General features: G+C 43.0%; 1 pseudogene; it reads left to right on the top strand.

The window, feature by feature from the left end:
- The first annotated feature begins 311 nt into the window (after positions 1-311).
- LOC129044564 (elongation factor 1-gamma-like) lies at positions 312-13953 on the top strand (annotated as a pseudogene).
- Positions 13954-14946: the final 993 nt, after the last annotated feature.

The following is a 14946-nucleotide window of genomic DNA, read 5'->3' as shown; positions in this document are numbered from 1 at the left end:
CTGGGAGGATGCAGTGAGCTGAGATTGCACCACTGCACTCCAGCCTGGGCAAAAAAAAAAAAAAAAAGACTTACCATGCGATCCAGCAGTTTCACTTCTGGGTATGTACTCAAGATAATTGAAAGCATGGTCTCAAAGAGATATGTGTACATCCGTGTTCATAGGAGAATTTTTCACAATAGCTAAAATGTGGAAACAATCCCAAGTGTCCATTGGTGTATGAATGGATAAACAAAATGTGGTGTATCCATACAATGGAATGTTATTCAGCTTTAAAAAGGAAGGAAATTCTGCAATATACCACAACGTGGATGAACATTGGGGATGTTACGGTAAGTGAAATAAGCCAATCACAAAAAGACATATACTGTATGATTCCACTTTTATGAGGTGATTAGAGTAGTCAAAATCGTAGACACAGAAAGTAGGATGGTAGTTGCCAGAGGCTGTGGGGAGGGGAAGACTAGGGAGTTATCATTTAATTGGCATAGAGTTTCAGTTTTATCAGATGAAGAAAGTGGGCTGGGTGCAGTGGCTCATGCCTATAATCCCAGCACTTTGGGAGGCTGACGCAGGTGGGTCTCTAGAGTCCAGGAGTTCAAGACCAGTCTGGGCAACATAGTAAGACCCCATCTCTACAAAAAAATTTTTTTTAAATAAGCCAGTCATGCTGGCGTGCACCTGTAGCCCCAGCTACTCAGGAGGCTGAGGCACATGGATCCCCTGAGCCCAGGAGTTGGGGCTGTAGGAAGCTCTGATTGTGCCACTGTCCTCCAGCCTGTATGACAGAGCAAGACCCTGCCTCTAAAAAAAAATCATTTAAAAAATCCTGGAGAGGGATGATGGTGATGGTTGCACAACAATATGGATATACTTGACATCATTGAACTGTACACTTTAAAATGATTAATATAGTAATTTTTTTTTTTATGAGACAGAGTTACACTCTTGTCGCCTAAGCTGGAGTGCAGTGGCGTGATCTCAGCTCACTGCAACCTCCACCTCCTGGGTTCAAGCGATTCTCCTGCCTAAGTAGCTGGGATTACAGGCATGTGACACCACACCCGGCTAATTTTGTATTTTTAGCAGAGATGAGGTTTCACCATGTTGGCCAGGCTGGTCTTGAACTCCTGACCTCAGGTGATCCACCTACCTCGGCCTCTCAAAGTGCTTGGATTATAGGCATTAGCCACTGCACCCGGCCAACACAGTAAATTTTATGTTATGTGTATTTCTACCACTTTTTTGGGGGGCAGGGTATTGCTGTGTCATCCAGACAGAGGCACAATCACAGCACATTGCAGCCTCGATCTCCCAGCCTCCAGCCAACCTCTCACCTCAATTTTTTAATTTTTTGGATAGGAGACAAGGTCTCACTATATTGCCCAGGTTGGTCTTGAACTTCTGGGCTCAAGCAGTCCTCTGGCCTCAGCCTCCCAAAGTGCTGGGATTACAGGCATGAGCCACTGCACCTGGCCCTTACCACAATTTTTTAAATTAGAGGAAAATGTTGTGCAGTCTGATGAGCTCTGGAGCTATAAAGTTCTATCCCATCAAGGATCTCTCAGAAATGTAAACAGATAATAATATAACTGCCACAATAAGGATATGTATAAAGTATTATGAGTATATAAATAAGAGATAATAGATTTTGCCGGGGAGAGAATAACTTTAGTAGTGAAAGAATGATCAACAAAAATTTGGGGCCGGGTGCGATGGCTCATACCTGTAATCCCAGAACTTTGGGAGGCCAAGGCAGGCAGATCACTTGAGTCCAGGAGTTCGAGACCAGCCTGGGCAACATGGCGAAACCCCATCTCTACTAAAAATACAAAAAATTAACCAGGCACATAGTGGCATGTGCCTGTGGTCCCAGCTACTCAGGAGGCTGAGGTGGGAGGATCGTTTGAGCCCAGCAAGGAGAGGCTGCAGTGAGCCAAGATGGTACCACTGCACTCCAGCCTGGGTGACAGAGTGAGACCCTGTCTCAGAAAAAAAAAAAAAAAAAAAGATAGTAAAAGACATTTGAGTCTTGAAGGGTGAGTGGACTTAGCCAGGTAGAGGAAACAGCATTCAAGACACAGAAGAGAAAAGGGGCAGGGCACAGTTCAGGAACCTGCAGATAGTTGGCATCTAGGGGTGGAGGGGCAAGGTATAGGAAATAGTACTGAGGAGATGAGCGGGGCAAGATCATGAGGCCAGTAATACCATGCTAAGCACTTATGCTTAACTGGAAAGGTAGTCCTTCAAGGGTCTTACCCAGGATAATGATGTAGTTATATTTGGATATTTAAAATATGCTGTTTTCTTCTGGAGAGGAAACAGCAGTGTGTGGAAAAGAATACAAGAGCCAAACTGAAAGCAGAGGAAACAGTAAGGGATTACTGCAGAAAATCAGGTGAGAGATTATATAAATAGGAGCAATAGGCCAGCACGGTGGCTCACGCCTGTAATCCCAGCACTTTGGGAGGCTGAGGTGGGTGGATCACTTGAGGTCAGGAGTTGGAGACCAGCCTGGCCAACATGGTGAAACCCCATCTCCACTAAAAATACAAAATTAGCCAGGCATGGTGGTGCGCACCTGTAATCCCAGCTACTCGGGAGGCTGTGGCACAAGAATCGCTTGAACCCAGGAGGCAGAGGTTGCAGTGAGCTGAGATGGTGCCACTGCACTCAAAACAAACAAACAAAAAAAGAAGCAGTAGGAGTGGGAAAAGGGGCAGATTAGAGAGATATTAGTGATAGACTCAGTTAAGACTTAAATAATTTATTAAATGTGTTGTGGGTGGTGGAGATGAAGGTTTTCATGTAGAAGAGGTCATTCTCCTCCAGGGAGATTTCACTAGTACCAACTAGTTGTTTCAGTTCTGAACAACTAGTAGTGGCTGCTGGTGTGCAGTTTAGAAAAAGCCTAAAGCCCAACCTAGGCACAAGGAGAAAAAATAGTGAATTAGTAATGTCTACAATGGATGCAGAATAGGAGAGCATTGACACGTGACAAATACTTAACACTCCTATTCTCAGGCAGGAGAAACTTAAAAAGGAGGTACTGTGTTTTGATGAATACATATGGTGTGTTTCCATTTTTTGAAATTCAAGAACAGGAAAATTTGATAGAAGTCAGAATAGTGGTTATCTCTGTGGAGGTATATATATGGACAGGAAAAGATATGGGAGCCTTCTAGAGAGTTGGAAATTAACTAGATCTTACTGAACATCCACTGAGTTATACACTTAAATTTTATACTCCTCACTGTACAAATGTTTTATGTCAATAAAAACGTGAAAAATGGGCTGGACCTGGTGGCTCACGCCTGTAATCCCAGCACTTTGAGAGGCTGAGGCAGGTGGATCACTTGAGGTCAGGAGTTTGACACCAGCCTGGCCAACATAGTGAAACTCCGTCTCTACTAAAAATACAAAAATTAGCCGGGCGTGGTGGTGCAGGCCTGTAGTCTCAGCTACTTGAGAGGCTGAGGCAGGAGAATCACTTGAACCCAGGAACCAGAGGTTGCAGTGAGCCAAGATCACGCCACTGCACTCCAGCCTGAGCGACAGAGCGAGACTTCATCTAAAAAAAAAAAGTGAAAAATGTGAATAGTTAATATATGTTAAACATATAATAAATGTTTAAGGAATGGCAAGTAGTCTGATATCACATACAGAGAGGAAGAAAAAATGGTGTGCAGACAACTGGGAGATAAAGTTGGAGAGATGGAATGACAATAGATTGTAAAAGGGCCGGTGCAGTGGCTCATGCCTGTAATCCTAGCACTTTGGAAGGCTGAGGTGGGCAGATCACCTGAGGTCAGGAGTTTGAGACCAGCCTGGCCAACGTGGTGAAACCCTGTCTCTACTGAAAATACAAAAATTAGCCGGGTGTGGTGGTAGGCGCCTGTAATCCCAGCTACTCAGGAGGCTGAGGCAGGAGAATCACTTGAACCCAGGAGGCGGAGGTACAGTAAGCTGAGATCACGCCATTGCACTCCAGCCTCGGCGACAGAGTGAGACTCCATCTCAAAAAAAAAAAAAGGTCTTGGGAGCCATATTAAGTCACTTGGACTTGATCCTGCAAACATTGGGGGAGCATTCAAAGTTTTGAAGTAGCGGAAATATGTGCTTGTATCTCTGTTTTGGAAAGTAAACTGGGGGCAGTGCAGAGTTGGCTTTGAAGGGAGGAAGATGGAGAACAGATTCTCTGACCCAGATAGGATCTCAAACCCCATATCTTGTTGGCTAGAGGCATATCAGTTTTATATTCATCCTTGGAAATCATGAAAGGGAAGAAAATTCAATAGTTATCTATGAAAGCACTTGATGAGTGACTTCAGTAAACTTCAAATATTTTTATTTAAAATAACATAACCACATTGAAAAATTTTGAACCTATAGAAAAATGACATAAACTACCCACAATCCCACCATAGTGCTATTTAGTATACTGGATTTCCTACCATTCTCTTTTTTATTTTTATTTCAACAGCTCTTCAAGATGAGGCAGCTGGCCTATGCTGATAGGAGAGTACAATGGTCTAGGTCAGATCTGGAGAGACATAACCAAAAGTAGTCAGTAAGCTTATTTTGGCAGGAGCAAGACAAAATTTAAATAAAAACCAAGTCAGAAATATGTGTCAAAATGAGCAAGCAGGCTGGGCACAGTGGTCCTGCCTGTAATCCCAACACTTTGGGAAGCCAGGGCAGGAGGATTGCTTGAGCCTAGGAGTTTGAGACCAGCTTGGGCAACATAGTGAGACCCAGTCTCTAAATGCAAATTTAAAAAATTAGCCAGGTGTAGTGGCACACCCCTGTAGTTTAAGCTACTCCAGAGGCTGAGGCAGGAGGATCACTTGAGCCTAGTAGTTCATTACAGTGAGCTATGATTGCACCACTACACTTCAGTCTGGGCCACAAAGTGAGACCCTGTCTCAAGGGGAGAAAAAAAAAGAAGGAAGCAAAGAGCAAAGATACAAAGGCGGAAAAGTTTGAGAGTGCTATAGAAAGGGCCAGGGAAGTGGAGAGGATTAATATATACAAAAACATAGAAAGAATGGCTAAGACCTAGTATTTGTTAGCACAACAGGGTGACTATAGTCAAAATAATTTAATTGTACATTTAAAAATAACTAAAAGAATAAAATTGGATTGTTTGTAACACAAAGGATAAATGCTTGAGGTGATAGATACCCCATTTACCCTGTGTGATTATTACACATTGCATGCCTGTATTGAAATATTTCATGCAACTCACAAATATATACCCCTACTATGTACCCACAAAAATTAAAAATTAGTGCTATAGGCTAGCCAGGCATGGTAGCATGTGCCTGTAGTCCCAGCTACTCAGGAGACTGAGGCAAGAGGATCCCTTGAACCTAGAAGTTTGAGGCTGCAGTGAGAGTTGTGATTGTGCACTGCACTCCCGCCTGTGTGACAGAGCAAGACTCCATCTCTAAAAATAAAAAAGAATGCTATAGGCTGAATGTTGGTGTCCCTCCAAAATTCGTATTTTGGAACCTAATACCCAGTGAGATAGTATTAAGAGATGGGGTCTTTTGGGAAGTGATTAAGTCATGAAGGTTTCATCCTCATGAATGGGATTAGTGTCCTTTTAAAAGGAGGTGGAAGGAAACTGTCTTGCCCCTTTTACCATGTGAAGGTGCAGCAAGAAAGTGCCATCTTTGAAGCAGAGAGTAAGGCTTCTTCAGACACTGAATCTGCTGGCACGTTGACCTTGGACTCTATGGCCTCCAGAACTGTGAGCAATACATTTCTATTGTTTATAATACCCAGACTAAGGTATTTTGTTGCAGCAGCCAAACAGACTAAGACAGAGAGCTAGCCACAGCAGATGATATAGTTTGGCTCTATGTCCCCACCCAAATCTCACCTTGAATTGTAGTTCCCATAATCCCATGACACCATCGTGTCATGGGAGGGACCCAGTGGGAAGTAATCCAATCATGGAGGCAGTTACCTTCATGCTGTTCTTGTGACAATGAGTGATTTCTCACGAGATCTGATGGTTTTATAAGGAGCTTTTCCCTGTTTTGCTTGGCACTTCTCCTTGCTGCTGCCGTGTGAAGAAGGATTTGCTTCCCCTTCCTCCATGACTGTAAGTTTCCTGAGGCCTCCCCAGCCATGCTGAACTGTGAGTCAATTAAACCTCTTTCCTGGCCTGCCGCAGTGGCTCACGCCTGTAATCCCAGCATTTTGGGAGGCCAAGGTGGGCAGATCATCAGGTTAGGAGATTGAGACCATCCTGGCCAACATGATGAAACCCTGTCTCTACTAAAAAAAAATGTAAAAAATTAGCCAGGCGTGGTGGCATGCACCTGTAGTCCCGGCTACTTGGGAGGCTGAGGCAGGGGAATGGCTTGAACCCGGGAAGTGGAAGTGGCAGTGAGCCAAGATTGTGCCACTGCACTCCAGCTTGGGGACAGAGCAAGACTCTATCTAAAATAAAATGAAATTTTTTTAAAAACCTCTTTCCTTTATAAATTACTCAGTCACAGGTATGTCTTTATTAGCAGTGTGAGAACAGACTAATACAGCAGGAATGGCAATATGTGTAGGGAAATTCCTTTTACTGTGTGCCTACTTCATGCTGTGGGGCTGAGTATGATTGCTTAAAGGTGCTAAACTGGATGGCTGTAATCATAATTATTTTGGCCTCTTTTCATTTCACCTTAAATCATAAGCATTTTTCATGTTGTTCTATAGCTTTCATAAATACTTGTTTTTCCAGAGATTAAATTTCATTTTATTCCTTTTAACACTTTTTTTTTGTTTTCTTTTCATTAGCCTTTTACTCCTGAATCTTTTGTAAAATTATTTTTAACTTATAGCAATGCAAGAATATAAAATTTTAAAATTTATTATTATTATTGTTATTTTTGAGACAGAGTCTCGCTCTGTCACCCAGGCTGGAGTGCAGTGGCACCATCTTGGCTCATTGCAACCTCCGTCTCCCAGATTCATGTGATTCTCATGCTTCAGCCTCCCGAGTAGCTGGGATTACAGGTATGCACCACCACGCCTGGCTAATTTTTGTATTTTTAATAGAAACGGGGTTTCACTATGTTGGCCAGGCTAGTCTCGAACTCCTGGCTTCAAGTGATCCGTCTGTCTTGCCTCCCAAAGTGCTGGGATTATAGACATGAGCCACCGTGCCCAGCCTAAAAAAATTATTTTTAGCAAAATGACTTTTATGTGTGTAAACGTTTAGTTGCCTGATGTTTTTAAACTTTCAAAATTAAACTTTTTTCTGATTATAAAAGTATTAAAGATCTTTTACAGAAAATCTGGAAAACAAAAAAAATGATAACAATAATCCGTAACTCCATTATTTTAAGATCACCAATTTAAATAACTTTTTGGCATATTTCCTTCTAGTCTTTTTTTAAATGCCTTTTAACGTGGTTGAGATCATATTTTGTCTATAATTTTTTACTTAATATTTTGCTGTATTTTCCCATATCCTTAAGAATGTTTTATAAATACAGTTTTAGCATCTGCAAAATACTACATTAAGAGAAGGTGCCAGAGTTTGCTTAACTAGTCCCTTATTGTTGGGCATTTAAGTTACTTCTAATTTTCTGCTATTATAAATAATGCTTTTTGCATAAATGCATAAAGCACTATAAGGTTATTTCCTCAGAGAAAATTCTCAGATGTGGGATTTCTATATCAAGTAGTGTGAAAATTTAAAAGGTTCCTGATATGCACTGCCAAATTGCTTTTTAAGAGGTTTGTACTAAATTCCACTTACACTATTATGTGGGAGAGAAAACCAACTAAACATTCTTAAGCTTTAAAAATGATAAGCTTCTCAGAATCTCTGGGCAAGGGCTATAGCATCCACACATGTATTTTCCTTTGAAAACTAAATATTGCCTGGTAGCATAGTCTCAGATTTTGCGGGGAGGGGTTCACACACTTTACTTCCTTTGACATCCCCAAGAACCCAAGAAACATACCTTTTAGTCAGCTAAGTACCTCCACCTTGCAAGCCAACAATATTTTAAAGAGAAATTTTCTTAAGGTTATACAACATCAACAAACTGTCTTGCTGGGTGTCTCTAAAGTTCCCCAGAGAATAAGATCACTCACAGCTTTGGAGGGAGGACTTGTAAGGGATCCCTGAAGGGATCGCCAGTTCTAGCGGATTTAGAGCTGCAGCTCTAAATTTTTCTTGTTTGGACAGTCTGGTCTAGTTCCAGAGATCCCAGCCTTAGATCTCTCCCAACATTCCTCTGGGGCCCTCCAGACATCTACAATCTCAAGAGAAATTGCAAGCTTCTCACCATCTCTCTCTCGCCCATACATGCTCCAGCTCCCCCAACTTCATTCGCTCTCTCTCCTCTTCTTGTTCTCCCTAGCTTCTCTTCGTATCCTCTCCTCCCCCAACTGTCTCTCTCCTCTTGCTAAGTGTGCCCTCCTGAGTCTATCTTGTAAATTTCTTTCTAAGCTTTACTTTTAATATTCTCCCTTTCTCTCTCTCCCCTCTCTCTTGGCTGAGTCTTTGTGTAACTTTTTTCTAACCCCCCACCCCCACCCTGACGTCCTTCTAATTGTCTCAGACTTTTAGTCCTTTCCTCCTCTCTCAAGGGGACACAGCTGACCTTTCCTAGGAGTAGCCTCTTTTTTTGTCCCCAAACTTCTCGCCCCTGGGCTCTTCTATTCTCTTCAAATGGCACACATGCCATCCCTGAATTTGCAGGAGTTTCTTTCTGCCTGTTTCACGCCAAATATAGCTTTTTTTTTTCACACCATGTTACCAAGGAATAATCTTAGTAGACCACTGTTAATACTTCTAGACCCCACCATGACTTCCTTCTGGTATTTATCCTTATCATACACTCCACAAAATGATCACTTATATTATGCCCATATTTTCCTCATTCTATCCAAATCAGGATACATAAGAGCAGAAGTCTAAGCCTACTTATAATTACAATAAGACAGGATATTTGAAATCTGGGACATAATGTTGCTATAAATGCCACCGATCCAGAATCCAGCTCTAAGCAGTTTCATAAGCAAGCACTCTGAACATCCTCAGCATTGTCAGGAAGTTTGTATATTACACTCAGACTAAAAAAGGTTTTCTTCTTATTTTGTCCATTCTGGGAATCAGAATTTTGACTGCACATCAGGTGGGGTCTGGCCATCCAGGTTGCTATCTAGAAATCACCACATAGGGGGATTCTTCACAAAAAGTTTTTGTGAGCTTTTTATGAAGCTCACAAAATCTTTCACTGAGGCCAGGCACAGTGGCTCACACCTGTAATCCCAGCACTTTGGGAGGCCAAGGGGGGTGGATCATCTGAGGTCAAGAGTTCAAGACCATCCTGGACAACATGGTGAAACCCCATCTCTACTAAAAATAGAAAAATTACACGGGTGTGGTGGCAGGCGCCTGTAATCCCAGCTACTTGGGAGGCTGAGGCAGGAGAATCGCTTGAACCCAGAAGGCAGAGGTTGCAGTGAGCTGAGATCGCGCCATGGCACTCCAGCCTAGGTGACAGAGCGAGACTACACCTCAAAAAAAAAAAATCTTTCACTGAGAAAGGTTGAACCCAAGTCTGAAATGAAAGCATACAGTTTACTACTCATTGATTGATTTATGCAGAAATCTGTATAAAGATCTCCAAAGGTGGCTTAGTAGGTTCTGTTTTAAACTTTCAGTTCCTCCTCCCTAGAAAGTTAGGGAAACCTCTTAACCAATATGAGTTCCTCTGATCTGAGCTGAACTTTCCTTCTTCCACTATCCAATTTCTGCTGATTCTTTTCTGTCCAGGATGTTCATCTAAGTCACCATGGTTGTATATGCTCAAGGTTCACTTTAAGTACAGTCTTAATCTTGTTTCTGAGGAAGTTTGCTTTCTCCAGTAGGTCTGCAAAACTTCCGCTTCCTATTTCCTATTGCCCCTGAAATGACATTTCTCCTTGTGAATTAATATGGGCCTGCCTACCTCTAGGTTTTTGTCATGTATCTGTATTGCATTTTCTGCCCACTTTTGTCCTCTCCAACAGTGAAGGGAGCATTTTAAACTTTTTTGTTTCCATAGAACAGTAACTTGCTGGTTGGAAGACCCGAGTTTAACATGGACCCCCGGAGAAACATGACCCCCGGAGAAATATGGAGAGCCTGAGACATCCTATGTAATTCAATAAATATCCACCCACTCCCACCCCCACCTTTGCTGGCTACAGCAGCTGGGGAAGTCAGAGGGAAGGAGGTTTTTTATGTTTTGTTTTGTTTTGTTTTGTTTTGGAGACGGAGTTTTGCTCTTGTTCCCCAAGCTGGAGTGCAATGGCATGATCTCGGCTCACTGCAACCTCCGCCTCCTGGGTTCAAGCAATTCTCCTGTTTCAGCCTCCCGAGTATCTGGGATTACAGGCACACACCAAACCACCTGACTAATTTTTTGCATTTTTAATAGAAACAGGGTTCCACCATGTTAGCCAGGCTGGTCTCGAACTCCTGACCTCAGGTGATCTGCCCACCTCGGCCTCCCAAAGTGCTGGGATTACAGGCATGAGCCACAGCGCCCAGCCAGAAGGAGTTATTTTTGAGCATTTTATGCTGCTCAGTCTTGTGCAGACCGCACGCACTGTAGAGTTCATGCACTTTTCTCCCCGTAGTGACTTTCAGCTCTTGCTTTACATGTAGTTCCAACAAGCTTGGATATTTAGTTTCCATGTCTATAGCAGATCAAAATTAACAATTAGTGGGTGGGGGTTGGGAGGCCAGAATAAGATAGTTAAAAGCACAGATTCTGGAGTCAAACTGAGTCTTTGAATCCTGTGCTGCTGCTTCCTAACTGTATGACTGTGAAGCATTTAACCTTTTAGCTTCAATTTCCTCATCTGTAAAATGGGAATAATAGTAGCTATTTTGCACAGTTGTCATAAAGATTAAATAAGTTAATATACATGAAGTGCTTGCATTTGTAAGTACTCTGTGACTATAGAGAGGGCACATTGGTAACAGTAGTGATGAGATGTAGCAAAGAAGCAAACCAACCAAAAAAAGCGGTGAAAACAGAGCAATCTAGGATCCAACTGTGTAAGACAGAGGTTCCCAAACTTTCTCAGCTCAAAGACACCTTTAGTGTCTCAGTAATTTTTTCACGGTGCCTTCTCCATGCCTACCCCTCCTACAAAAAAACCAAAGTAATAATTCTGTTTATTAAGTGGTTAAGTCCAAACAACTTAATCAGTGTTTACATCCTAATAATTTACTAACCATTTGAAATAATAATTATATGTTTTTATTCATTTCTTTTTTTTTTGAGATGGAGTCTTGCCCTGTCGCCCAGACTGGGGTGCAGTGGCACCATCTCAGCTCACTGCAACCTCCGCCTCCGGGTTCAAGTGATTCTCTTGCCTCAGCCACCTGAGTAGCTGGGATTACAGGCATGCGCCACCACACCCGGCTAATTTTTGCATTTTTAGTAGAGATGGGGTTTTGCCATGTTAGCCAGGCCGGTCTCGAACTCCTGACCTCTGGTGATCCACCCGCCTCAGCCTCCCAAAGTGCTGGGATTACAGCCACCATGCCCAGCATTTTTTTTTTTTTTTTTTTTTTTTTTTGAGACGGAGTCTTGCCCTGTCACCCAAGCTGTAGTGCAGTGGTGTAGTCCTGGCTCACTGCAACCTTCGCCTTTTTGTAGAGATGGATTTTGCCATGTTGGCCAGGCTGGTCTCAAACTCCTGACCTCAAGTGATCTACCCGCCTCGGCCTCCCAAAGTGAGGCACTACACACTACAGGGTCTGAAGGCAGGGAACATAAGGCCGATTCATGCTGACTTCTTAGAACTAAGTCAAAAGGAAAACTCTAACTTTCCACACCCAAGTAACAAAAGGACCAGAGGCTACTCTTTTTGCATCCCCCACTTTTCTGCGTGGCAGATGAAAAACTGAAAGTACCTGTGATTTGTCCTCTTCCGCAACCAATCAGGCTGGTCTCAGGCCAAGTTTTCCTTTGTACAGGAGTGTAAGTTTGTAACTTCACTTCAGCCTCTGATTGGTCACCTTCTGCAACCAATCAGATGTTTGCATGGGTTTAACTTTGTAACTTCACTTCCGTCTCTGATTGGTTGCAGAAAGCAACCAGTCAGATTGGTTTAACTTTGTAACATCACTTCAGCCTCTGATTGGTTGCCTTCTGCAACCAATCAGATTAATCACTGGCCACTACTTCATTTACATAGGGTGTACCTCAAGTAACCAATGGGAACACTCTAGAGGGTATTTAAATCCCAGAAAAGTCTGTAACCAGTTTCCTGAACCCATGTGCTTGGCCTGCTCCCACACTATGGAGTGTACTTCGTTTTCAGTAAGTCTCTGCTTTTCTTGCTTCATTCTTTCCTTGCTTTGTTTGTGTGTTTTGTCCAATTTTTTCAAGAAGCCAAGAACCTGGGCACCTTCCACTGAAAACAAAATTGCTGGGATTACAGGCATGAGCCACTGTGCCCAGCCAGTTTTTATTCTTAAATATTCATAATTATGTAGTAAGGGATGTATGTGCCTGTTTAGCAATTCCCTTCTCAAACTTTGGGATCTCATCGTATGCTGCTACAGTCATTTCTTGTTCCACAGTGATTTTCACTTGGTACTTGCTTTTTGTTACAGCAACCTCTGAAAACTCAGCTTCAAAAAGACATGACATCATCCAGAGGCATGTTTAAACCTTGAACTCAAGCTTGTGTGGTATCAGACATATATTGAATCTCCCTATCCCCTCTCCCCTCTCCCTTCTCCCTCTCTCTTTAAGATGGAGTCTCGCTGTCTCACCCAGGCTGGAGTGCAGTGGTGCGATCACAGCTCACTACAACCTCCGCCTTTTGGGTTCAAACCATTCTCATGCCTTAGCCTCCCAAGTAGCTAGAGTTACAGGTGTGCGCCAACATGCCCAACTGATTTTTGTAGTTTTTGTAGAGATGGGATTTTGCCTTGTTGTCTAGTCTGGTCTCGAACTCCTAGCCTCAAGTGATCCACCCGCCTCGGTCTCCCAAAGTGCTGGGATTACAGGCATGAGCCACTGCGCCCAGCTTGTATTTCTCCTAAAATGTCAAAATATCTTCTAGAGCCCTCAGTTAGCTAGGGCACCCCAGGGCTCCTCAAAAGACAATTTGGGAACCACACGTATAAAAGGGAAATCCCCTAACAAACCCTCAGGATATTAACACAGAACATCACAGAATCACAAATAGTGGTCATGTTAATAACTTTCTCACCTGCATTAACCAGCCCCAGTTCCAGGCTGTCTTAGGGGAAGTAAAATGATACGAGGAAATGGCCCTATTTGATGCTAAAATATTTGCAGAGAGCAGGCCTAAAAAGGACACCCCACAGGAGAAAAGTTCACGGGAAGAGAAGCAGAAGCCCTAGGCTGAACAGAAAGGAGAAAAAGGCAGCTGACCCTGCTCCTGAGGAGATGGATGAATGTGAGCAGGCACTGGCTGCTGAGCCCAAAGCCAAGATCCCTTTGCTCACTTGCCCGAGTACCTTTGTGATGGATGAATTTAAGCACAAGTACTCCAATAAGGACACAATGTGGTGCTGCCACATTTTCGGGAGTACTCTGATAAGGATGGTTGGTCTGAGTATTGCTTTCTTGAGAAGCTCACCCAGACCTTCTGGAGTTGCAATCTCATCGCTGGAATGTTCCAGCAGTTGAACAAACTGAGAAAGAATGCCTTTGCCAGTGCCATCCTCTTTGGAAGCAACAATATCAGCTCCATTTCTGGAGCCGGGGTCTTCACAGGCCAGAAGCTTGCCTTGACACTGAGTCCAGATTGGCAGGTGGTCTTCGAGTCATACACGTGGCAGAAACTGGATCCTGGCAGCAAGGAGACCCAGACACTGGTTTGTGAGTACTGTTCCTGGAAAGGGGGCCTTCCAGCATGTGGGCAAACTTCCATCAGGGCAAGATCTTCAAGTAAACAGCTCTTGCCATTGCCTTGCTTCCTATACCTGTTCTTTAAGGAGATGGGGATCATTAAAAGAAACTGAATATTGAAAAAAAAAAAAAGTTTAATTTAAGGTCAGTTTCTTCCATTTATGAAGACTGAGAAATACGAAGTGCCTACTTAACAAGATTGCCATCCAACATTATTAAAATTTAAAATAAAAATATTGGGCCGGGAGTGGTGGCTCACACCTGTAATCCCAGCACTTTGGAAGGCCAAGGAGGAAGGATTGCTTGAGGCCAGGAGTTCAACACAAGCCTGGGCAGCAAAGCAAGATTCTGTCTCTACAAAAAAATATAAAAAATTAGCTGGGCATGGTGATGCATGCCTATAGTAGCTACTCGGGAGGATGAGATAGGAGGCTCGCTTGAGCCCAGGAGTTTGAGGCTGCAGTGAGCTATGACTGCACCACTGCACGCCAGCCTGGGCAATAGAGTAAGACCCTCACTCTAAAAAATAAAGGAATAAATAAAAGTATTGTACTTTTAGCTACACTAAAAACTTTACAAGGTCATTGTCAGGCCCCATCCTTTCCTCAAAGAACACAAACCTTAGAGTCACATAGATTTGGATTCAAATTTAGACCCACTGCTTTCCATGATCTTGAGCAAGTCTCTCAATCTTTCAGATCACCTTCTCATAAAAAATTTAGACCATAATTCTCACCTCTTAAGTTCTTATGGAAAGTGAAAGAACTTATAAAAAGTGCCTAGCACAGACCCTGGAACATAACAGGTGCTCAAGACCCCCTTGCCATTTCCTAAACATGCCTTAGACTTGCATCCTACTAAACCTTTGCAACATGGTGCTTCCTTGGCCTGATAAACCCTACTGCTTTTGTCTGCTGCCAAGCTCTGTTCATTCTGCGTCACCCAACTTAAATACATTCTTCTCTCTAAAGCTTCTCTTGGCTTCTTTGGAGAGAATGAGTCACTCTCTCTTGTTCAGTTCTGCAGGATTTACCAC

The sequence above is a fragment of the Pongo pygmaeus genome, chromosome 1 (assembly GCF_028885625.2).
Source record: "Pongo pygmaeus isolate AG05252 chromosome 1, NHGRI_mPonPyg2-v2.0_pri, whole genome shotgun sequence".
Taxonomy (NCBI): Eukaryota; Metazoa; Chordata; class Mammalia; order Primates; family Hominidae; genus Pongo; species Pongo pygmaeus.
Note: the sequence above shows the minus strand (reverse complement) of the source record. Positions and strands in the feature narration are given on the sequence as shown.